Here is a 21,405-nt window from a genome sequence, read left to right as displayed (position 1 = left end):
GAAAATAAATAAGTGGAAACAATGGCCCGCAGAATTTGTGTTTTTTTCACGTCACCATATGTTGGACATCTTCGTAAAGAAGACTTTGTAAAGTTGTACTTCTCAGAACATCCGTGCAGCTATAGTGATGACTCATATGATGCAAAACTTGCAAGGAGCAATACATCAGTATACCTCTGTGCGATTCTCTGTCTTTTTGTCTGTCTGTCTCTGTCTCTCTGTCTCTGTCTCTGTCTCTCTCTGTCTCTCTCTGTCTCTCTCTCTGTCTCTCTCTCTGTCTCTGCCTCTGTCTCTCTCTCTCTCTCTGTCTCTCTCTCTCTTTCTCTCTCTATCTTTCTGATACACAGTGTGCAATTAACGTATCTCAATAAAAACGGCATCTTCGTAAAGAAGACTTTGTAAAGTTGTACTTCTCAGAACATCCGTGCACCTATAGTGATGACTCCTATGATGCAAAACGTGCAAGGAGCAATACATCAGTATACCTCTGTGCGATTCTCTGTCTGTCTGTCTGTCTGTCTGTCTGTCTGTCTGTCTGTCTGTCTGTCTGTCTCTGTCTCTGTCTCTGTCTCTGTATCTCACTCTCTCTCTCTCTCTCTCTCTCTCTCTCTCTCTCTCTCTCTCTTTCTCTGTCTATCTCTATCTCTCTGATACACAGTGTGCAACGTATCTCAATACAAACACAGTCCTTCCCACGAAAAGTTTGGCTCACCATCAAAGATATGGCCAAGGTTTTCATTGGATAAGAACATCCCCCCATTTGGGCACATTCCAATTTTTGAACGAATTAATTTCGCAGATTGCCACTATATATAATTATTGTCCGTTATGAGAATAATCAAGAATAACAAGTCGCGTAAGGCGAAATTACTACATTTAGTCAAGCTGTGGAACTCACAGAATGAAACTGAACGCACAGCATTTTTTCACAATGACCGTAGTCCGCCGCTTGTGCATAACGGAGTGAAACTGACGAGCCTGTTCAGCGCGGTAGTGGTTTCGCTGTGCTGCATAGCACGCTTTTCTGTACCTCTCTTCGTTTTAACTTTCTGAGCGTGTTTTTAATCCAAACATATCATATCTATACGTTTTTGGAATCAGGAACCGACAAGGAATAAGATGAAATTGTTTTTAAATCGATTTCGGAAATTTAAATTTGATCATAATTTTTATATTTTTAATTTTCAGAGCTTGATTTTAATCCAAATATAACATATTTATATGTTTTTGGAATCAGGAAATGATGTAGAATAAGATGAACGTAAATTTGGATCGTTTTATATAAAACAAAATTTATTACAATTTTCAGATTTTTAATGACCAAAGTCATTAATTAATTTTTAAGCCACCAAGCTGAAATGCAATACCGAAGTCCGGCCTTCGTCGAAGATTGCTTTACAAAAATTTTAATCAATTTGATTGAAAAATGAGGGTGTGACAGTGCCGCCTCAACTTTTACAAAAATCCGGATATGACGTCATCAAAAGTATTTATCGAAAAAAAGAAAAAAAGATCCGGGGATATCATTCCCAGGAACTCTCATGTCAAATTTCATAAAGATTGGTCCTGTTTGGTCTGAATCGCTCTACACATACACACGCACAGACAGACAGACCGACAGACACACACACACACACACACACACACACACACACACACAGACACACACACACACACACACACACATACACCACGACCCTCGTCTCGATTCCCCCTCTATGTTAAAACATTTAGTGAAAACTTGACTAAATGTAAAAACCAACACACTGCACGGGAAGCATGATGTAGCTGTTTGGTATGTTTCCAAGTGGAGGGATAGTCTCATTCCATGCGAAAGCCTAACCAGTAGTGGAATGCATGAATGGAGACTATTATAGTTAGCAACTAAACGTAGGTTCGAACTACGCAGTTCGTAACTAAAGATTTAGTCAGTCTGCAATGCATGAGAGCGAACTTGGTCGAGACTACTTAGTTACCAGCTAAAAGAGTAGGTCATAACTTTCAGGTGACGTCATAGGGAAATCCCCGTCATTGCGCAGGCGCGGTGAACTCTTCACCTTCGAAAGTGCAAACAAACCAGCATGGGATTGGGAGCATGGTAACAGTGCGAACTTGAGTGGTTGATCGATGCAATATTATTTTGGCGAGCAAACAAGACAAACATAGGCATAACGCAAATGTTTCTCTCAGTTCTTCCGCACATTACGAGAGCTAAAACTGCCCGACCGGGGAGATGTACGCAGCATATAGGCTGAGTCAGTGTCGTCGAAGATTTGAGTGATGGCTCAGTCGGTATGTACTGGGAAAAAGTCCGTGTCCCTCATACTGATTGTGCATTTTAAAGCAAAGCTGGAACTTTGTAACAGACAATGATGTATGGATGTATTTAAGTTTGTGTTTCAATTTATGGGAGCGAAACTGACATTTCTGAACTGAAAAAAGTCGTGTTTTGTGGAGTTTAGAGTTGTCAGTAGAGACCGAGTAATCGTTGAAGAGAAATAATTGCATGGTTCACCGATGGAGAGTTAAACGACCATAAAACCGCACCACAGGTATGTCACGAAGCTGTCTAAGTTCTACACTATACAACAAAAGAAAATTGAATGAGGGAATCAAGACAATAGATCAACTCTCTCTCTTTCTTTCTCTCAGTCTCTATCTCTCTCTCTCTCTCACACACACAGGCATACGCACACACTAACACACACACACACACACACACACACACACACACACACACACACACACACACACACACACACACACACTCACTCTCTCTCTCTAAACCGCTAAGAGGGAGGGACAAAGTTGAGAACAAGAGTGCCAGATAAAGGAAGGAATGTAATTTGGAGCGATCATTAAACAAATTAAGAAACAAGCAAGTTAGCAAGCAAATCCTTGAAAATGTGTGATGTCAACAATGTTTTGGCCTGGTGTTCTACTTACAAAATAAACTAGTAAAAGAATTGTGAGATGTAAAGAGAAAAGATTAACTGGAAACACTACCGAATTACAAGACATCATCAGTGATTTGAATCATGCACTTATGATTTTCTTCCTTTTTTCCAGATCGGGTAGAATACTTTATGTCAGTGACATATTTAAATGATTGCAATTTTGTGCTGGTCTTTAACATGAATAATTAGATACAATGAATACATTATTCAATGAGTAGGAAGTGACAATATTTTAATGTGTATGATCTTGTTTGATGAATGCCGCAAACACTCTGAGAAGTTCTTCTAAGCAAGCAAAGAAACAGAGGTAATGAAGTTGGATACTGAGATGACTATATTTTGTAACTTAGACACTCTGTCTATAAGGAAGCTAGCTGTTTCTTGAACATCATTTGAAAATTAATCTGCGCCAGTTTAAATGCATTGCTTCGGTATGGTAGAGCTGATGATCAAAATGCATCTCATGTGTGAAATTTTAGCTTTGATGTTGCACTGACTTCAGAAGACTAACCTGTTTCGTGAGTAAAAACTGCAAACATTTCAAGCTGACAAGAACAGAACGATGTTAAAATATAAGATATGATAAGGGAAATGTGAAGGCTAAATTAAACAAAGAATGAAATTGTAACCCACTCTGTCCAAGTGGCGCGTTTTGCTGCATTGATTATCTTTTATTCTTTCATGTGTTCTTTTGAGTTTCCGACAACATTTGTTGTGTCATTGTGTATGAACGTTTTAATTTAAATGATGATAAACAATGATTGCATATTTTGTGTAAACGATTTCGCTCAACGTCTCAGATGTGGCATGCAGGCTTCACGTGGAATAAAACCATCCCTCCACTTTAACATATACCAGCTGTCAAAAACACGTGTGTTTACTTTGAAGTGTTGGAATGTTTGATCAATTAATTTGTTTAACTTCTACTGGCATCAATCCGCAAAATGTATTCATTCAAACATTCCAACTTTGCACATGACCCAGTCAGAATGTAAATGTTTGGTATGTATCAAAGTGTATAGATGGCCTAATCTCATGTAAGAGCCCATGCAGATATAAAATAGTAAGCCAAACTTGGCGTTTGCAAGAAGAACGGTGCCTTGAAACTGACAGCAGCAAGCCAACAACAATTTAATTATCCACAATCACAGTGTCACTCAGCTTTTCACCCCATCCAAACCACCAGCCATCCTCTCACTAAAAACCAAAACAAACTCCCCAAAACACACACACACACACACACACACACACATTAAAGCACAGAGAATCATGAGATTTGTTTCTTTGTTTATTCATCCTGTAGAATGTTTCTTTAGCCACTGAGCCAACTATAATACTCGTCATAAAAAGTAGGCAGATCCGTTTGAGGGCAAATCTTTATGATGAGGCCGTTTATTAAAAAAACCAAATACAGGTTGACCCAAAAACAATGCAACCCACAACAAGTTAATAACCTACATTTGTGGACATAAACTTCAGCCTATGCATGACCCTTCTACAAAGTGACAATTTTGAAGATCAAATAGGCTGACTTTTGTGCAATTTTAAATTAAGTTCCCAATTTTGGGGATCGACTCAACGGTACGGGTTTTAAAATTGAGCGGTAGCCAAACTTGCCCGATCTAAGCGCTCAAGATTGTAACATTCGGGGCAATTCGAATCACAAAAGTATACCTTAATCAACATTCAGATCTGGGAATCCCTGTTTTGGACTTGGAGTATTCTCAAACAAACTTGGTGTATTTTTTTTTAAATGAGCGTACTCCACATTTAAACATGCTTCACACGCGTCTGTCTATGAGTATAGGGTTTAAATTAAGTAAGTATTGATACCGTTCATGGTCAAACTTCGTTTTAGTGAATCGACCGCCGAATTTGGAATTTATTTTTTGAAATAGAGCACAAAAGTCAGACCATTTGACCAGTTACATTTGATCTACAAAATGTCCACTTTGTGGAAGGGTCATGCACTGGCTTCGGTTTATGTACCTTAAAAATAAAGTGATTCGGTCAACAGATGTAGAAGTTATTAGCATTGTTTTAGTGTTACATTTTTTTGGTTTATCCTGTATATGACTGAAAAAAGCCATTCATTCCCCAAACCTATTCAGAAAGCAGATTGGGTTTATATGACATAGTGTTTATACAGTGGAAAATACAACACAGACACCCTGCAAAATCAAATTCGCAAAATCAATGTTCCCGCGTTAAAATTGACAAAAAATCAGAACTGCCAAAACAAAACATCTTCTGCACGTCAATAGAAAAAACAATCAAATCTGCATCCAAATCAGTCAGTTTTGTTCACATATCTGGTCTAACACTGACATTAAGGCATGTTGATTTGTGTAGGTGTCATTCCTCTGAGAAGCTGTAAAAGGCAGTTTTAGTGGGTAATGAGACAAAAACCGGTACGTTTTCGTAACTCCTCAACGCATTGCCTTCAACGTTGCGGTGATTTGTGCTAACAGTAGTAACACATGTGGGAAAGTTCATACGGATTTTAAAGTCATTTGAGACATTAGTCTGCTGTTAATTGACATGCCAGAAAGAGTTCTTAAATTGATGGTAGGTCTTCGCTGACTCATTGAAAAACAATTAATTTGTTGTTATCTTCAAGAACAATAACAGATGCGCCACACAATTAAATTTCATGTACATATTTTATCAGACATTGGCGGTATGAGGATTTCATCGCGAACATTAATATTTTGCCTCATTCAGAGCGCTGAGCGCAAATGTAGGCCTACGCCTAGAAAAGCTCACGGCTGACACGCTTAACTGATCATGGCTCTTGAAAGAGCATTTTCCAAGAATGTGTGTGTGCGTACAAGTGCGCTGTGAACAGTCATAGTTGAAAATGTATGAAATTAAAGGTAAATTGAAGCTTTCATTTTTCTTAATGCATGCTAATTTGTTTTACAAATTCAGTTCATTGGACAGGGTACATTTTTATTTTCAAAAATTCGTTCTGGCATGTCGCGCAACAGCAGAACTAATATCTCACATGACTTGAGATTCCGTGTGTACTTAACGACATGTGTTAGCCCAAATCACTGACACGTTTTAAGACAATGCGTTGAGGAGTTACTGAAATGTACCATTTTTTGGTCTCATTTTTGTACTTAAAGACATGTGTTAGCACAAATCACTGACAGTTTTAAGACAATGCGTTGAGGAGTTCTGAAATGTACCATTTTTGGTCTCATTACCCGCTAAAACGACTTCAAAAACTGAGAGGATTGACAACTACACGCTCAGCATGCCATAGCGTTCATGTTAGACAAGATATATATGTGAACAAAACGGACTGTTTTGGATAAAGATTTGATTGTTCTGTCTAATGACATGCAATACATGTTTCGGTTTAGTTGTTCTGATTTGTGTTGTTGATTTTAACACGGGAAGCTTGATTTTGTGAATTTGATTTGTGGGAGGGGGGGGGGGGGGGGGGGGGTGTCTGTGTTGCAGGTTTCACTGCATAGACACTACGTCATGAAAACCCAATTTTGTTTCTGAATAAAGTAGGGAAATTAATGGCCTTTTCAGTCATATACTTGGTTTTTCAATCAACAGCCTCATCAGTAAGATCTGCCCTCAAACGCATCTGCCTACTTTTTATGACGGGTAGTGTAGAAACCTCTGCAAGCATTCTCAGCCGAATCAGATGGAAAAGCACAGAATTGTGATGGTACTCTGAATTTGATCATCGTCCCCAGCGAATCCAGGAACCAAGGTGCAAACAGCCTTCCCTTAATGTAGCGGTCCTTCCTGAAAAATAAAGAAAACATATAACTGAGCACCTTCAGTATTCACGGGGATGGGTTTTGGTTAGCGAGGGGAGGGTGTGTGTTGGGGGGAGAAGGTGTGTACGTGTTGAGCAGTGTGTGTGTGTGTGTGGGGTGGGGGGGGTGGGGTGAGGAAGCACTTGCTCTTCACATGACCATTGGGATCGGGGATGGTGTGTGTGATATTGTAATCTAAACTATTAAAAAAAAATCTGTGCGTGTATGAACTTTGTGCTCGGCAGAAATGTTTCTCGATTTTAGTCAAATGTGTGCCCTCAACCCACACACTTTCGCTCTTCAGCATCAACACTATACAGTTTGAGTTTCATTGGGAAATGTGTCTCGATTTCAGTCCAACACAGAACTTTCAGGATCCAAAGCACTCATTCAACCCACCACATTTTCCAGTGATGAAGATTCTGGGGATGTGTGTTGATCCCATTGATTTTGGCCATTTCAGATCTGGCCAGTTGTACATGGGATAGGAACATAACTTCACCCAGACACATAAAATATTGACACCCTGACAGTCAGTGACTGCTTCATGTGCATAGTTGAATTTTGTTTATGAACGAATTTCTCAAAAGTCACTCGCAGAAGTAAAGAAGTAACATTTTTGTTAATCTGAGAGTGGTTTCCACAACAAAATCTAACTCTGAGCAGGAAGAAGCCAGGGTGTTGAATGTAGAAGTATCCGAGTGAACAGATTCATTCTTATTCCATGTAAAAGCCTGGCAAGATCTAGGATGGTGAGCCAAGGGAAGAATAACTGTATGTGCCTTTAAAATAATTCCAATAAATTAGTAATGATTTCATTTTATCTTGCAATTTTGTTTTACTTTCCTGTGCTGCATTAGTTCATTCACACTGTGTAATTTACTTTAAGAATAGTGGCAAAGGATTTGAGAAGAGAAAGAGAACTAAAACCAAGCTTTATGTACCATTTTGTATAAATAGTACAGATGTAAGAATTTATTTTATACAAAGCCGTAATGTTTTTGTGTCAATAAACTTGCATCTCCTGCCACTACTCTCAGATTCAGATGTAACAAGTGTTGACATAGCTGAATGTATAGATCTATCTAGATTGTAAGTGCATCTAATGTGAAACGCAGATCTCTTTACAACACAACGTACAAAAGTCTGCCAAAAACATCTACACAGCTTCAAACTACTATCACCAGTGCCAATTTACATATCATAAATCAATTTTACAATAACAATTTAATAGGCACAAGCAGGTACTTGGTAGTGGTACAGAAATGTGTGACTTACTCTTCATGGTAGTCTGTAAAGCAGCATGTCCACTCAGTCTGAATCCTCTCCAGAATCCATCTGAAGGCAAGAGCTGTATGAACACTTCATCACACATCATCTCTGGTTTCTTAGGAGGCCTGAAAAAACACACCATAAAATAATTAATTAACAATAAATAATAACTGTATTATAATTAAACCACTCGCTCATTGATTCTTTTATCCCCTCTTTCACAATCATAGTTTATACAGCAGCATTTACCTCTGACTCTGTTCATGCAGAGTAAATATCAAGTATTTAAACAGAAAAATAAGTCATTGTTGAATAACCCTTCTAAAAATACACAATAGACACACTTTCAGTGGCAGTGATTCAAGTGAAGTCAGTTTCTTTCTTCATTTGTATACACACAAAAATTGTTTTGGGCCAGTTAGTGTTACTCTTGGCTTTACACACTTACTATATCTAATTACACATGCATTCAGCTTAGAAAACATACTTCTAATGTTGGGAGTGCAGTGTGAGCCAGGACATTTACAGCAAATAAGGATACACAACAGTTCATTCAGAGATAGATTTGCCATTCACTGCATTATTGTTAGTTGAATGAGATAGATCTACAGCGATGCTTCAATGCATTAAATTTGCTTTGTTTTAGTGTGTACTGTTCATTGCTCCACCGTGGGAAATTCAGTCAACAGTGCACAGTTCCGAAGAAACCGATGCTGCTGTGCATAATCATTGATGCATTGACGATCGTTCATTGTCAATGTCACTGTCAGAAAAACAACAACTGTATCTTTCATCGTCACCACTACACAATGCATGGCTCGTACTCGTAGGCCTATTTTCCTATGACACTGAACACGGTTTCGGAGACACTCAGACAGTACTGCCTGGCCCATAGATCTAGATCCACCCTTGCTCTCACTTTCTAACAAATGTATTATTGCAATATAATCTGACACACACTCACACACCGAGGCGCACAAACGAACACACACACCGTGGGACACACAAACTACACGCACACAACGGATGAATCTTGCTCTTACCTGTTGGATGATCCAAACCGATTAAAATCAGCGACAGGAAGATGTACAAGCCAAATTTGTACAGTCGCTGATGTAAAAAGTGGAAATTTAGTCAATGTTCATAGCAAATCTCCCGACTCAAGGTAGATCGTGTCCCAAATCAGCTGTGCCGGTCACTTCACGACTTGTATTTGAACCCCCTCCAAAGCGCAATCAATGTTTCAACTTCTTTGTCGACATCATTCTTTGGTTCATGCGTCGGACTGCCGAATATTTGATTTTTTTGTACAGCAAAATCAAAGACTGTCATGGCGGCCGCCATTTGTATTTTTGCAATAGTTCGAAACTAAGGAATTTGGTCCTCCTCGGAGGAGGACCAAATTTAGGCAAGTTAGTCACCAACTTAGGTCGGAACATTTGAAAATATCGTGCCATGCATTGCGCACTAGAGCGATAGTTTCGAACTTTGGATTTAGTTCCCAACTAGCTTGATAGTCTCCATTCATGCATTCCACTACAGATCTGAGATAGTATGACGAAATGTAAACAGTCCTCTGTGCCTTTAATCAACAAAGAGAACTCGAGTCAGTAATCGGAAACAGAAAGCCATGCTATGCGTTCCGTGAGAACAATTCAAGTCAGGCCGTGTGACAACTGAACACCATCGCAATTTCCGCCCATGGCCTGTCCAGGGGTCACGTGGTCAATTTCCGGAAAGAAACGAGTTTTGCCGAGCTTGAAGATGGAGTGACACACTTTCGTGTCGTTGGGATTTGGTGATCGGAGTTTGTTTCTTATTCTGGTAACAATGCAGTACTAATGAAGACGCAATTAAGACTTGTTTGGCTTTAATCAAACGTTGCAGATCATGTGGTATATTCTGAATGCTTCAATTGCCATGTTTGGGCTAGGAGTCAACAAGCAGGTTGTTCCTCCGTCAATAGTGAAATGATGTATTGCTTCTTGTGCCGCCTTCGTGAAACTCAAAGAAAGTATGAGTGTGTCTGTTGTTTGATGCTTGCTAGCTGTATTCAACCATTTCTGTTTTTAGTCAAAACGGAGAGACCTATTCCATTTTGTACAGTCAAAGAAAAACATGCAAACGCGCTCTTGAGGTTGCAACCTTGAGAATAAGCAAACGATAAAAATCAATATTAAAACGATAACAAATCTCGATGTGCATTTTATAATCGTTGACAGGCATGTTAGACGTGTCGAAGACAATTTTCCATTTTAATGTATTCATTTTAATGGAAAATAAAGTGTTTTTAGTGCTATTTTATTGTTTTACGATCACGACAAGAAGTTTTCCTTTCTCGTTTTCAAAACGTTTCGATTTGTCCTACTTGAATATCGGACAACACTAAGTACTGTTGGGTATCCATTGCTAACCAAGGTTTCAGTGTCATCCTGTGTATGGCAGAAAAAGTACATCCCCCTTTGGCCTTTCCGCTGTCTTGACCGCATACGTCTGGCGACAAAATGGACAAGAAAGGGGCCGAAAGGGGACGGTCAGTGCCCAAAAGGTCACTTGTTTCGCCTTGAAACACAAGACAGTTGTTGGCTGCCAAGATGCCTACTACAATGACGCGGCGGTCAGACTGAGTGGCCGTTTACCAAACGTTGTCATGGTTTCTAGTTGTGGTCAAGATGGCTGGACAGTCTGGAGACCGTTTTCCCACACTGCAAATGTTTGTGGTTCAAGGTTCGATGGATCAATGGGGGAGGGAGGGGGGGGGGGGGGGGGGGGTGGCGTCGAGTTTAACAAAAGCTGCAAGTAGTTCAAATGACTGAGAGAGTTTAGCGTCTTCATGCAAAAACTTGAACAGATTTGAAGTGACTGATGGAGAGATCAACACTTACCATACAGAAAATAAACTCATTTGACAAATTGTCCAGAAGCTTGTTCGTAAGACACAAGCGAGCTTGTCTCAAGACAAGATTGTCTCACTCTCGCTTGTGTCTTCCGAACAAGCTTCTGGACAATTTGTCAGATAAGTGTAATGTCCGCATTAAAACGGTTCGTGTGTCCACTAAAAAGACCGCTGGGTCGAAGATCAGTGACTGTATTGTATTGTTTTGTATTGTTTTGTATTGTTTTGTCACAACTAAACGTTCCTATAACGTACCTTGCTTGTTTTTTTAATTATGAATTTTGCAACGTTGGCAGTCGAATTATTATTTTTTGTTTTTAGATCTGAAGTGATTCAAACGATGACTCATAGGGGAAGAATGTATAGATCTGTAAAAGGCACAGTCCTTCTCTAATTATAATAATTGTTCGCCTTACTTTCTCAGACGTGGCCAGGCTTTTCGCACGGAATAAGACCATCCCTCCATTCGGTCACACCTCACAAAATGAACATCCTGGGTGCTCCCTGCGCACTTTGGGAATGTTTTTGATGAATCAGTTTTGTAAATGCTACCAAAGGCTTCTAGGATATTAATTTATAAAAAATAAAAAAATATTAAAAAAAGTCAAATCACTACGGCATTCAGTCATGATGTTGATTTTTAGTATGTGACCAAGTCGAGGCGTGGTCTTGTCCAATGTAAAATCTAGACCTGATCTCAGATGGTGATCCGGACTGTTTTTAGGAGAAAGAGTGTACCTTTAATATTTGCGTAGGAAGTAGGTTTGTAAATCTGCCGTTTGGGGCATCTTGCTGAAGAATGAAAGAATCACAATCATCTGATCAGAGCACAGACTTTCGTTTCCAATGTGGTCGTTGAAGCCGAAGAGGACAACTGAGAATGTGTACCATGTCGAAGGGCATTTTGCACATTCAGCGATTTGCGCCTAAGTCAATTTACGCAGGAAACCACAATGCTTTGCTTTCGTCAATTTGTTCTGGTAACCACAATGTTTGATTGTTTGACTGCTGTTTTCGACCGGACAAAAGTGTGATGATGCACAGTTCGCACAGTCATGTGAGTACACAATTAGGGAGTAGCAGCACGTACCTGGCAAGTGTGCTCAAATGAATTTGCCGAACTATGCACTTTTAAAACGAGTAGTATTCCTGCCTGTATTTTTCTGACTCTTTATTTCTACATGAGCTGACTCGTCTTTTAATTTACGCCTCGGTCAAAAATGAATCTGACGATTTCTAATACTATGGCCAGAAACTTACTCGTAATTTCTTATTCAGAGATTACTCATACCAATTCCTTGTACATGGGCGGTTACTGCCTCTATGTCTATCTCTGTCTCTCTCTCTCAATCTCTCTATTTGTCTCTGTCTCTGTCTGTCTGTCTGACTATCTGTCTGTCTGTCTGTCTCTCTGTCTGTCTGGCTGGCTCTCTCTCTCTCTCTATCTCTCTCTCTCTCTCTATCTCTCTCTCTATCTCTCTCTCTATATCTCTCTCTCTCTGTCTGTGTCTCTCTCTCTCTCTCTCTCTCTCTCTCTCTCTCTCTCTCTCGGGGGGGTTGTCCGGCGTGCCAAAGGAGCAACACACTTTTTTTTGAGCTCCTGAATTATCAGCGTTTCTAACTGTAAAATGCCAGTCGTAGGACTTCCTATTGCTGCAGAAGACATCTTATCCACCTTACTGTGCAAAAACACGGTGACATCGTGGAAGGTGACCGGAACAGATGAAGGAGCAGTGTTCGTTCTCCGCTTAAGAAATGGCAAGGACGACCAGGGTTTCGCCATGACACCCGCACCGACCGGTGCATGGAGACGCAAGCCACCAGCCCAACAAAGAAGAGACCAACGAAGAGCAGAACAGCACAGTGCCAAGGTAGGCATGAACAGAAACAATGTTCAGTTTACAGCTCAAATTCATGCAAACCATCAGAGCGAGGAAAACAATAATAACCAGTGTGTAGTCAATAAGTCTGATCTAGGTCAAACCAGAAATAGCGTCCATGTTGATGTCAGTTCACGCCGTGAAGCACGTGTTAGTGACCCTAGCTTGTCAACCCCACCACATTCCACTGTGTCAATGCTCGCCCCTCTGAATGCCGCAGAGCTTTCTTCACGCATGAATGACGACACACCTGACCCAGATAGCACGCTGTGTATCAACAAACAAGTAAGCCTGTCTTGTGTGCATGAAAACATTGACACCGACAACCAGTCTTCTGAAGTTAGGGCAAAGGAAGCTCCGTTGTTCGATATACTTTCAACGCTGCCTGAGAACAAGAAAACAAAGCTGAAATCTACGTTCAGGAACAATAGGTTTGAGAAAATAGTATGTCAGACCAAAGGTGGCAAGAAAACGCTGCTTGCTGAAAGTGACGATTGTATTCTAGTGTTTGATTGTGAAATGTTTAAAACCAGAACGTATGACGTAATACCAGTGGCAGCAGAAACAGCTTCGGAGGACATGAGACGGGACAAGCTTTACCTACGGAGAGGGCAGCAGGTGAACAGGGTCCGCCTCAAGGAAGAAATTGAGCAACTAGACTTGCATGAATATGTGCGTGTAATACGAACATTCCTCGAGACTGCAGAAAGACTGTGAATGTCTCTGCCTTTGTGTTGATGTAAACAGCATCGTTATTCGCGATCGATCACATTGACATTGGTCTCAGACGAAAGACACTGTCGACTTGGATGTGACCAAGTGGATACTAATTCCGGGTTTGGTTTTCCACCCTATTGTTTTTGTACCGTACCTTCGTTGCGCGTGATGTGTAATATCCCCATTGCAAGGGGCCGATGGCCTATAGCAATTAAACTTTCGTATTCGTATTCTCTCTCTCTCTCTCTCTCTCTCTCTCTCTCTCTCTCTCTCTCTCTCTCTCTCTCTCTCTCTCTCTCTCTCTCTCTCTCTCTCTCTCTCTCTCTCTCTCTCTCTCTCTCTCTCTCTCTCTCTCTCTTTCTCTCTCTCTCCTGCACTGGAAAATCTAAGACGTCAATTTATTCCAGCAAAATTTTGTAGATGTCCTTCGAACTTCAAACTTGCACTGTTGTTGTCTGTGAAAAATGAAACTATACTTTGCAATGTAGCTAAGTTCTTGTATTTTTCATTTAAATGTTTAGAAAATGCTGTTTAAGCATTAGTATTTTGTGATTATACATTGTCTTTTCTTCTGTTCATTTGAAACGACGCGTGTGTGGATTGCTGCTGCACACACGCTTTACTTTTGTGTAACCAGCCCCCTTCCGAAAGGGGCTAAGGCCTTAAAGGAATAAAATCTTGTTCTTGTTCTTGTTCTTGTTCTCTCTCTCTCTCTCTCTCTCTCTCTCTCTCTCTCTCTCTCTCTCTCTCTCTCTCTCTCTCTCTCTCTCTCTCTCTCTCTCTCTCTCTCTCTCTCTCTCTCTCGTCAATCTTCTCAGGGTCTACCCTTCAGACTTAAACTTTGATATTGCATGAACATTGGCAATGAAACCATGTGTGAAAACAAACAGTATCGGTAAACTACGCGTCTGACATTGGACGCACCATGTCAGTAAATAGCGGGTGTACGCGGACATGCACTGTCGTTCGATTTCGAAAAGTTTTATATTATGCTGAAGCCTCCAACATGCCCAATTCCCCCATCCCCACTGTCTTCGTCATGGGCAGATTGCCGAACCAGTAAACCATTTGAGTCTTGAGTCTGTGTGTGTGTGTGTGTGTGTGTGTGTGTGTGTGTGTGTGTGTGTGTGTGTGTGTCTCTCTCTCTCTCTCTCTCTCTCTCTCTCCATAAGATGGGATTATCTCAATCGGCAGGTCTGTCCGTTGCTATTACATACTCTTTATTCTCCTATACTGTTCAAAAAAAGAAACGCATAGTTGCTACTTGCCAAATTTGTTTTATTTTTCGAAAAAATTAACAGAAAATCCAATATTTAGATTATTTGTTTGAAATTTGGTATGGACACAGTTGAATGCACACACAGTTCATTTGCATCTTCAAATCAATCAGTCAATCAATACGATTGGGTGCCGAGGCTGTCAAGTCAGTAGGGGGTGTGACTGCCTTGAGCAGCAACAACTGCCCGGCACCTTCTGGGCATGGACTGGATCAGATGCCGGATATCTTGCTGTGGGATGGTGTCCCACTCCTCCTGAAGTGCCTGCAATAGATCGCGGTGATTTGCCGGCGCTTCTTCTCGCCTGCGCACACGTCTGTCCAATTCATCCCAGAGGTGTTCTATCGGGTTCATGTCTGGCGACATGGATGGCCAGGGAAGCACCTGGACATGGTGGTCGGTGAGGAACTGGGTGGTGAGTCGTGCTGTGTGCGGGCGAGCGTTGTCCTGCTGGAATATGGCATCCTGGTCAGCCAGAAGAGGAAGGGCGTGTGGGCGCAGAATTTCCTCCACGTATCGCTGGGCAGTTATGCGCCCTTGGACGTGCACCAGGGTGCTCCTTCCAGCGGTATTGATCGCCCCCCACACCATGACGCCTCCACCACCATGAACGGGTGCCTCATCCACACAGTTGGGCGCGTAACGTTCGTTTACTCTCCGGTAGACCCTCCTCCGACCATCATGTCGCTGGAGCAGGAAGTAGGACTCGTCGCTGAACCACACGTGTCTCCAGTGATTCCGGACGGTCCAGCGAAGGTGCTGGTTGCCCCACTGCACTCGGTTCTGGCGATGGTGGCGGGTGAGGACAGCTCCTCTGTGAGGTCTGCGAGCTCTCAAACCAGCTTCATGCAGGCGGTTCCGCACGGTCTGGTCCGATAATCGGTGTGGCCCGGGGAGAGCCTGGACAGAAGATGAGGCCGACAGGAAACGATTCCGGAGGTGGCGGAGCCGTATGAAGCGGTCGTGAGCAGCAGTTGTCGCCCTTGGTCTTCCCGCTCGTGGCAAGTCAGCAACGGAGCCAGTGGCTTGAAACCTGACCCACAGTCTACTGATGGTGCTCTGGGACACGTGGAAGTGCCTGGCGATTGCACTTTGACTTTGGCCTGCTTGTAAACGACCCAATGCAATTTGGCGGTCTTCTCTGCTCAATCGGGCCATCTTTCGTCGCTGAATTGTCGTCTGATTTCTTTGTGGCGAACAATCCGCTTTTATGGGTTTTGGAAGACATGGTGAGAGCTCAATATTCCCCGAGTTTCACGAGATTACACTGAAGCATGACGAGTGGTCATGCCAAATGAGCAATTTTGACATTGTAGCCACTGATAACGCATGCGTCACGTGCAGAGCTCACTTGTGGCAATGGACGAAAGGTCGACGACCAGATAAACATTTTCTGCAGTTTGGTGGATATCCTTGTAGCCATATAACTAAATTAACCAAATCTTACAAGCTATGCGTTTCTTTTTTTGAACAGTATACAAACCTACCTTCTCATCCCTCTCCCCCCACTCCCCTCATATCCGTTGACGCCCCCCCCCCCCTTTCATTCTCTCTCCGCCCTCCAATCTCAAACACGCTCTCGACAGATCTGAACTCTCGGATGTGCACGAGGAATTCCACTTTCGGTATGCACCTTAACACTTGGGAGGGTCTCTTTAATACTGACTATGCTGACTATGCCTGATTATTGTTTGACCAAAGTTTCCCAAAGGTGCAACATGTCGTAATAGGTTGTTCATAAGCTACTTCAAACCTGTCAGCTAGTTAACAAGCTTGCGGAAAAACGCACTTAACACGCAGGCAAACCGCCGAACAAACAGGCAAACATACGCGAGTTGTGTGTTTTCCAGGTGGGAAAACAAATATGTCAAAAATTACGGTGTCTCGCTCCCTTCCGTAATATGCTACTGTCAAGATTCCTCAGATGACGCGAAATGAATTAATTTGGTGTAACATTCCTTCCGTAAGTTTCTTAAGCTGTTGCGATAGAAATCTGTTTGATAGGTGCAGAGGTTGAGACATTCGGTCGGAGGGTTGCGGGACCCGCCATATGCCTGAAGAGTTAGAGAGGTATGAATGAATGATGCTAATCAGAACCCCATGTCGACGTGCCGGTACTGAATTATTCGACGAAGAAAGGAGGTTTCATACCGTGAAAAACAAGTATGTTTCAAGTGCAGAGTAGGCGGGTTATGAGTCATTTCTAATATGCTGTTAGCAAATGATAACAGACATGTCGAAAAAATAGATATCAACAATAGGCCTGAAAGAGGCGAGTATTTTACTCGCAATGGCGAGTAGAAACATGTAAATGGCGAGTAGAAATGTAAATCTACTCGCCAAATGCGAGTAAAGTTGCTGAAACAAATGGTTGGTTTGGCGAGTAAAAATACAAATATTGCTCTCTGGCTAGTAAATTACGAGAAGTACTAGCCATAGGCCAGTGCTCCAATTTTGTGGACTTTCAGCGTTGAACAAGAGCCACAGCTAGGTGTTGATTTTTTTTTTAGGCCCCCCCCCAAAAAAACCCCAAAAAGTCTGTTTACGGTAACATAGGCACACAAAAAAAAAAAATAGGGTCGGTAGGTCGGGATTTTTATTTTTTTTTTTCTCCCAAAAAACATTTTTAAGTTATTTTGCCAAAAAACAAATATTTGTTCCCCCAAATGCCAAAAAAAGTCTAGGGTCGCGCGAAAAAATAGGGTCGGTCGGGATACCGTAAACAGACTATTTTTATTTTTTTTTGGCCTTACATGTGTCAAAGTGGAGAGATGGCCTTATCCCACGTAAACTTCTGGCCAGATCATCTGAGATGATGAGCCCAACTGTTCACACGAGAAGGAGTGTGCCTTTAACATCAAACGGCTATATACCCGAGAGGACATAAGATATTATATATATCATCATATGGTGTCATCAATATCCTATTTGCATGTGGCAAAAATATATCGAGGTGGATTTTTTACTCGTGATTTAGAGCTCTTCAACCAGAAATATAAAATGACAACTGCGTGCGATACCGAATCATTCAGTGTGTTGCCAAAAAAATGTATACTGGTAACTTTGTTATCACACGTACACATGACTGTTATTTTATTTAACTAATGCCCCACTGTTAAGATTCTTACTCAGGTGATGACATCACAGAGGAGAAGAAAAGGGGAGACAAATTCGTTGTTTGAACAAAACGCGAGACGGTTGCCCCGCAAAGAGAAAGAGTGTTTGCTCGAGTTGTTGAAAAACATATAAGCGACACTCGACATCGCAAACATTTGAAGGTTTCACGCTTTGTGGTGTTATTGCTGTCAATGTTACAAGCGCTTGTAATATTTGGCATTCTTGTTACTTACCTGCACTTCCATTTTTAAGCGAGTGGAAGAATTTCTGTCATTTTTGTGTTGTTGTTGTTGTTTTTCTCGCTTTTTTTTTGGGGGGGGGGGGGGTATTAATTTTCTTCTGTACTACTCGTCATGAAAACAACTAGTCAGATGTGTTTGAGTGCACATCTTTGTCATGAGGCTGTTTATATTAGAACCAGTTATATGATTAGAAAGGCCATTCATTCCCCTACATATTCAGTAAAAAGCTTGATTTTACATGAGGTGGAGTCCATACAGTCGAACCTACAACACTCGACACCCCTACCCCCCACCCACCCCCCCCCCAACCCCCCCCCCCCCCCCCCCCCCCCCCCCCCCCGCAATCCAATTCACAAAACCAGGGTTCCCGCGTTAAAACCGCAAAAGAATCCGAACAGCTAAAACGGATGACGTTATGCCTGTCACTGGAAAGAACAATCCCATTTGTATCAAAAACAGTTAGTTTTGTTCACCTATCTTGTCTAACAATGAAGTTATGACATACCGTACGTTAATTGTAGGTGCCAGTCCTCTCGGAAGCCATAAAAGGCGGGTTTCGAAGCCGTTTTGGCGGGTAATAAGACAAAAACACGATACATTTGAGTAACTCCTCAACGCATTCCCTTCAAACTTTCGTTGACTTGTGCTAACACATGAGAGCAAAAGAGAGAAAAGAGAGAGACAGAGAGAGAGACAGAGAGAGAGAGAGAGAGAGAGACACAGAGACACACACACACACACACACACACACACACACACACACACACACACACACACACACACACACACACACACACACACACACACACACACACACACACACATACACACACCCACATAAGAATTATGTCGACAACGGCATTCGAAACAGGAAACTTGAGGAGATATAAATTTACCAGATAGAAAAAACAGTGAACACAATAAGGAATGTTAATGTACAGTGCCTTCACATGCTTTACGTGACAGTTAATGACACGAAATGTAGTAAGCCACTGCCCACCGACCCCCACCCTTCTTTTGTTCCTACTCATCTTCCGTCCTCTTTCCAAAAAAATCATAAAAAGAAAAGCTGCAAAACAAAGAATAACTCTGGACAAAACACGTACAACTCCCGACGGGCGGTACCATTATCTATTGGGTGAATCAAGTCTGTATGTAAATCATCAACGCGATGCGCTTCGCAACATTCAGCTAAGTGCTCGCGCAGTGCTAATGTATTATTCTTGTTTTAATTTCTTCTTTTTCTTCCGCGTAGTATTTCAGCTATTTGCTCTCCTTTACCCTTTGCCTATAAACTTTAAAGGCGCAATCCTTCCCCTGTGAACGAATAGGATCGGCGTAAGTGCTGTTCACATGGCAGACTTGCAACCAACTTGTGACCAACTTTACAGTCGTTTGAAAATCGATCCCGAGTCGTTGAGGCCGAATCGGGGAAAAGTCTGCCATGTGAACAGCCCCAGGGACTCGCGCCAGTTTCGCGAACGACTCGCGCCAGACTCCAAAACCCAGTTGAGCACTGCCCGACTCAACCGTGACTAGCAAACGACTACCGCCATACTTTTCTGCGCGTACCGATAGGTTAGCTCTAGCCACTGAGTTAAATATAGACGTATACATCTCTATTTTCATGGGGCTCTTGCCTTCCCTTCGCCGGAAAACAACCAGGTCAACCGGACAATCCCGAAAGGCTAAGTCTGGCGAGACTCGCCGCTTAAAACTAGTTTGCGAGTTTGCGCTGTTCACATGGGCAGCGATTTTGCTTTGACTTGCCGCCGACTAGAATCGCTTGAAAGTTGGTCACAAGTTGGTTGCAAATCTGCCAAGTGAACAGCACTTTAAAAGGCCTTCTCAGATCTGTCGAGAAGGCAGGCACAGCATACTTCCCATGTCAACGATTTGGGTCACCATCTCATCTGTCCAGACTTTTACATTGGATAAGAACATCCGTCCTTCTACTGGACACTTCCCAAAATCACCTGCCTATATGCTTTCTGTGTAGGGTTGTCATTTGTTTATGAAATAATTTGTATCAACACTAAATCAGCAAAAACAAGTCTATGAAAAAATGTCACCTAACACTGGAAGCTGCCAGGTAGTTGATCTTCAGTATATGTCCAAGCGGAGGGGTGGTCTTATTCCGTACAAATTTCCTGAGCAGATCTGAGACAGTGAGTCGAATCGTTTGCACTGGACGGACTGTGACTTTTAAGAAGTAAGGTTTTGTTGTTTTTGAAAGTCAAAAGTATAGTTTTGCCGAAAGAAGCTGTTGTTGAGTTTGACCTCAAACATTTTCTGAATTTTTGTTCTTTGTTTGTGTGTTTTCTTGTTTTACTTTGTTTTGTATACGTATACTACAAGTCAGTATTATTCTTAAATTAATTTTATTTACGTCGTGTTTGTTTCACTTTGCTTATTCTCTGGTCTTCTTTTAACTTCATTGAAGATGATAACACACACAGACAGTTAGTAAGCCAAAGAGACATATAGATAAACACACAGACCATACAGACAGACAGACAGACAGACAGACAGACAGACAGACAGACAGACAGACAGACAGACAGACAGACACACACACACACACACACACACACACATACACACACGCACACACACACACACACACACACGCACGCACGAGTCTTGACTTTCTTACAAGCAGACAATGGTATAATAGTATAAGATAAGATAAGATAAGAAAACGTTAATGTCCATTTTCATTTTACATAAACATGGAAATGTGTCTTTTTGACACCACATCGCATTTCTAATAACACACACACACGATATTCGTAACATGTTTGTTTTCTTTTCTGGACTACACTTACGCTATTCAACGTGAAAACCAGAAGAAACAATAAAATTAGAAAAATGAAGTCTTAAAGGAAAGCGACGGAGAGTATTCACATATAACCACATGTCAGAACAACACCTCTTTAAATTGACTTTTTGATCTTTTTCCGTTACTGTACCGGGTCAGTGACATCTCCATTTTACTGTCACGCAAAGTTCAGAGCAACGAAAATGAAGTGCTATGAATGCTAATATTTGCTGAAAAATGCAAGCTATTAGGGAGCGATCAAGTCAGAATATCGGCCTCCTTAGCAGCACTTCAAAAAACCTTTTTACGGGGCACGTACCCGCATAACTAGAATTCAACATGTTGCTAAACAAGAGCCATAGTGGGTTTGAAAAGGCTGATTCTTCTTGTTTCACTCCCTGTGCATATATTTCTGGTCGGGTCATGATGTCCGCCTAACAA

General features: G+C 41.7%; 1 long non-coding RNA gene across 1 annotated transcript; it reads right to left on the bottom strand.

Moving 5' to 3' along the window:
- Positions 1-4,226: 4,226 nt before the first annotated feature.
- On the bottom strand, positions 4,227-9,555 carry LOC138966982 (uncharacterized). The gene is made up of 3 exons (XR_011455812.1): positions 9,058-9,555; positions 8,021-8,139; positions 4,227-6,728 (listed from the first exon to the last, which is right to left on the bottom strand). It is a non-coding gene; the product is annotated as an uncharacterized lncRNA (long non-coding RNA).
- Positions 9,556-21,405: the final 11,850 nt, after the last annotated feature.

Source organism: Littorina saxatilis, linkage group LG5 (genome assembly GCF_037325665.1).
Source record: "Littorina saxatilis isolate snail1 linkage group LG5, US_GU_Lsax_2.0, whole genome shotgun sequence".
Classification (NCBI taxonomy): domain Eukaryota; kingdom Metazoa; phylum Mollusca; class Gastropoda; order Littorinimorpha; family Littorinidae; genus Littorina; species Littorina saxatilis.
This window is presented reverse-complemented; position numbering and strand designations above follow the sequence as displayed.